Below are 5,383 nucleotides of genomic sequence, written 5' to 3'. Positions count from 1 at the left end.
TATTCGTTTTGCTTGTATTAATGCTGCCTGTCCCACAGAGACATTGCAGAAGTATTACTACCAGCAATGCTAAAGGTAGAACATATATATGATGCCCATTATTAGTAGCATATAACTACAGCTAAACGATATAAACAGCAACCCTTCACCTGAATTTCACCTGCAGCGCCTGGGAGCATCCCAAGAATCAGCATCCCCAAAGAGCTGCTTTTAAACCAGCTGAGCTCCTGAGCTGCGCCAGCTGCAGGAAAACACAACACTTTACAAGCATTAAACCTTTGTAAGGAAACGGCTTATCCGACCATATCAAAACAGAAGCCAGGTGAATGGTCTGGGAGATAACGCACGCGCCGCGGTGCACCAGTACTTACTTTCACAGGGACATAATGCGATGAGCCGCTTCAGATGCTCGCAAACATATTCGGACGCACGACTTAGTAAGCGCTTCTTCATCAGGCGCGCACCATAACGGGAATGTACACAGAAGTAGACATGCGAAGTCATTTGACCTTCTCCCAATAGGAACTACCATCGGTGACACGTAGGATAGGGGAGGAACGGACCATACCAAGCAGGCGTCCCAGCAAGGCGAGGGGGAGAGGAGGGAGGGTTTGTCATCCTGGGAAGTATCTCTATTCAGTGGAAGAAGTACTCATATTCATCAGTTAGTATAATCAGTATGATGAGATGATTTAGCGGCAAGTAAAAGTATCATCAAACCTATGAAGTAGTAGGTAAAATAAACATACTTGATAAGGAAACATTGTGTTGTACCTCAGAGTGGTTTTTCTAGTTGATATGATATTAGTAGGACAGTAGGGAGAGAGTAGAAGCCATTTATCATAGTGTGTCATGTCGTCTGGACCATCATGACCAGAGTGGCTTAACAAGATAACACTGACACATCATCTTAGTAAGTGCCAGCAGACAGGGGGCCCTGGCTGTCCTGTTGCCACTGAGTATATTTAACTATGCCAGGCCTGCATTTTGCCCTTGTAATGGTGTCTATGAAATCATGGAATGTGCATTTTAGGATAGGTTTGGTTTGGAAAATGGTGCTGCTTGTTAGGGAGACCTGAAGATTTATGATGACATAGTCTGATCTTTGTGGCCAAATGATGGGTCAAACATCATTAAACTTGAAATCTGAGCTTCCATAGCTCACCCATTCTTTGGCACATTTCATTGTGTATTGTTAACTGACAGAGAAGTGTAGTTGAGTGAAAAGTACAATGTTACTTTGTGAAATGGAGTAGAAACAGAAAGTAGTACAAGTACTTTTTATATAAATATATTACTTGAGCAATTGTACTTTCTTTCTACCTCTGTTGAAAGTTCAATCAAAAAGAAATAAAAAATAAATGGTTTTCTTGCAATATGAACTCAGTGTTCGCTTACACAGTCAACTCATAACTGCTATAAGCCCCTGCGTGACTATTAAACAAATAGTTAACACTCATGGCAAAAAGAAAAATAAATCAACAATAAACCATAGTGAGGTTACTAGAAAATACAGACTCTTTAGTAGGCACATCAAACACAGTGTATTGCTATATAATAAGATAAGGTTATATTGTAAGTTTAATAACTAAAACAGTGTTAGTCCCAAAAGAACCTTTAAAAATATTTAATATACAAACTAAGACAATTAAGTGAACAATTCAGGCAAACAAACATCAACAACAAAGGCAACCAAAACAAAAACAAAACACAACAAATATTCCAACCCTTCCTCCAACCTAGACAATTAAATGTAATTTATCAATGAATTTCATTTTCAGTTGTATTTTGTGGCATTCATGTGGACGGCAAAGTAAGAATTTCATTGTACAGGGAAGCACGTTTCCTAACTGTGCATATGACAAATAAACACTTTGACCTTTGACCTTGAATTGTTCTCAGTAAGGAAATAATTAATAAGACTCAATTAATTCATAAATCTATTATGTCCTAACATACAGTATATGTACTAATACATAACATTATCTGTATTACTGTCTTGGTTATTTTTAACCAACAAATTATGTAGGTAACTTTTGATTTTTCCCCATTTTGTATTAAACACATCTAACTCATTGTTAATGCTATGAGCCTTTTTTTTTTTTCAAATTTAACAATTAAAACAAATTCAGTTGTTCAGTCATTAATATTTTAGAAACATTTCACTATCCAATATTTTAATATAACCTTTTGGACAGAATCAACACCACATCTCTTTCATCTGTACTTAAATCATTAGATGTCTCCCTCTGTATGCACAGTTTTGGACAAAAAACAATTGTAATATTCAAATGTTCAAAAATTTGACAAAAAAGACTCTTCCCAAAAATTTTTATACATTCCCACGGTACTCATCATAGTATCTTTGTGAGTTTTACATTTCCCACATCTCTCTATTGATAACCATTTTATTTTCAGGAGTAGAGTCAATTTAATATTTTAAATGGTAACAGTATTTGCAATAAATCTAAATGGCTTTCTGGCATTTTTTCTATATAATAGTCCAACAAAAATTTAATGTGACAACACTAAATATAAAAGTAATTCACTTGGCCCACAGGGATGTCATACATTCTATCAGAATATTGTAGTTACAGTGTTGAGATATAATACACAAAGCTGTACTGATTCTGCGTTATGAATATGGACATACAGTAAATACAGCACCTTCGGTTCACAAATTGTACACTAGTAGTTCATTGAAAGGCTTCTAGAAGCATTACGACATCCTTTAATGTAGCTCCATCAGCTAACACTGTTAATGAGGAAAATTCTCTCTGTGAAAGTGTAGGACTACAAAATAACAGTAAAGTCCTGGCAGCGATGAACTGAAACCACTTAGGCTTTTTGCTTTACATTATGTTTGTGGCCATGGGGTGACAGAACCTCATATATAGCACTGCTTCCTTTCTAGTGGATCTCTCTCGTGATGAGCTGAGGCTCATGATCAAATGCCTCTCTAGCCACACTGACATCACCAGGACTTTGTGCCCACTCAGTTGGAAACTGCATTTCTCAAGTATAAATGAAGACTTGTTACTGTACTGATTGATGGCGCACTTCAGCAGTGAGGGGCTAAAATCGATGAACGCTGCATGGAACCTGAAGACTGATGCCTGTGATACCTGCAGTCCTGGACACCCCTGAGCTCACTCATAAATAAATAAAGGAGACAGTGCATTTCCTGACAAATAAAGGCCCTCCGTATACCTTATCACACTGAATCATAGAATAAAATACTGTAGATGCACAATATATAGTCGTGTCTTTCATGGAACAACAAATCCATTCATTAGAAATTAGTTTAAGAACACTTCACTGCAGCAATAACGTTAAGTGTATGTAAGTGTTTTATATTTCTCAGACCTATTATAAAACTATAAATGGATGGGCGCAAATTAGTTTGCTGGTGGACACCACAAGGCATTTGTGCAACAGCCCTGACAATCACTTTAGCCCTATAATGTATTTTTTCAATTTCTTTACTTAAATATAATTTTGAGGCACTGTATTTGTACTTGAGTGTTTTCATTTTATCCTCCTTTATACTAGTGCTTTTACTTTGATACTTTAAGTACATTTTGTGATACTTCTGTACTTTTACATTGAGTAAAATTACTTCAGTAAAGGATTTGAAAGCCTCTTCTACCATAGCCCTTTCAGACCAAATAGATCCAGGTAGGAGACACTGGTGTTTCCACCATATCTGAACCTTAACCCCCCCCTCACCATACTTGGCAGCACTGTATCAGCAGTAAAGTCCTTCAAGTTCCTGGGCTCCACTATCTCCCAGGACCTGAAGTGGACGTCCAACATCAGGACCATCACCAAGAAGGCACAGTAGAGGATGTACTTCCTGCACCAGCACAGGAAGTTCAACCTGCCCCAGGAGCTGCTGATACAGTTCTACAGAGGAATCATCGAGTCTGTTCTCTGCACCTCCATCACTGTCTGGTTTGGCTCAGCAACCAAACAGGACAAGTACAGATTTCAGCGGACAGTGAGGACTGCAGAAAAGGTCATTGGTGAGAGCCTGCCCTCCATGGAGGACCTGTACTCCTCATGTGTCATAAAGAGGATGGAGAGGATCACTGCAGACCCCTCACACCCTGGACACAATCTGTTTGAACTCCATCCCTCTGGACAGTGTTACAGGTCACTGTGCGTCGAGACAACAAGGATAGTTTCTTCCCCCGAGCCGTCACTCTGATTAACACCTAACCCACGAGAGAATGACTGGACAATAACCCTCAGTGCAATACCTGTAAATATACCTCATACAGATTATACAGATCCGTACAGGTCTCTATCTCTAAGTACTCTATTTTTTATTCTTATTTTTATCTCATTTCTTAATGAAAATTCCTTTGTCTGTTTGCATTGGTTATTGCTTTGTTTATACTGTTTATTTTGCTATACTATACAGCCTTATATTGGTATATAGTTTATTTGCCCTTTCCTATTGCCTTACATAAGGATATGTACATACATATTGAGAGCCCCTGTACCAGAGTCAAATTCCTCGTGTCCAACACACCCGGCGAATAAAGCTGATTCTGATTCTGAAGAAATGTGACAATTAGCCAAATGACAGATTACCAACTACATTTAATTTAGTGTGCTAGGACACTAACATTAGTTAATTAGCAGTAAACACAAAGTACATGTGAGGCTGGATCTGCTAGAGATCATTAGAGAATATAGGCTTTATCATCTGGGGCCATGGAAATCTGCACAAAATTTCATAGCAATCCATCCAACATCTGTGCTGATATTTTATTCTGTACCAAAGTGGTGCATCAACAGACAAACTGTCAGACCAGCTGACCAACACCACTGAACCACATGGCTTAAAACCATAGCTACTTTTCAACACAGTAGTTTTCCTTTGAGCTGGGGCTGTAACATCATATAACCATTCAGCCAGGTGGATTTAATAAAAGCAAGCTGACATGCTGTGAGATGTGAATGCCAAAGCAGCATTTGGCCATGCCCTTTGGTGATAAAGATAGCCTGGTGCGGAAATGTCACTCAGTTAACCTGTTCTATGTGACAAAACAGATAAGACAAACAGGAAATGGCTTTTTATCCAGCATGCCATGCTATCTCAATTATGATTTGATTTAAGCTACATGAAGGAACATCTCCAGTGTGCGTGCATCAGTGCCTTTGTATTGCTTACATTATGGGGACCGAAACCTGTTAACACACTCACATTGTGGGCACTTGGGAAATCACTGAATTTTAGGGTGGCAACATGGTTTAAGGTTAGGGTGAAGTTAGGTGTTAGGTTAAGCGTTAGGTTAGGGGAATTCTTCAACTCTCCCCGTAATCGTCCATTGACTATCTATCCATTGGGATAGAGGGTCAAAGGTGAGGGCAC

General features: G+C 38.7%; 1 protein-coding gene across 2 annotated transcripts in view; it reads right to left on the bottom strand.

The window, feature by feature from the left end:
* Positions 1-513, bottom strand: part of oxr1a (oxidation resistance 1a) — a 199,495-nt gene extending 198,982 nt beyond the window's left edge. The window contains exon 1 of one of the 2 annotated variants that reach the window (XM_020611663.1): positions 372-513. The gene's annotated coding sequence lies outside the window, so the exon portion shown is untranslated. The remainder of the gene's footprint in view (positions 1-371) is intronic. The other variant, XM_020611666.1, reaches the window with a different exon arrangement.
* Between the last annotated feature and the right edge of the window lie 4,870 nt (positions 514-5,383).

The sequence above is a fragment of the Monopterus albus genome, unplaced genomic scaffold (genome assembly GCF_001952655.1).
Source record: "Monopterus albus unplaced genomic scaffold, M_albus_1.0 scaffold116.1, whole genome shotgun sequence".
Classification (NCBI taxonomy): domain Eukaryota; kingdom Metazoa; phylum Chordata; class Actinopteri; order Synbranchiformes; family Synbranchidae; genus Monopterus; species Monopterus albus.
This window is presented reverse-complemented; position numbering and strand designations above follow the sequence as displayed.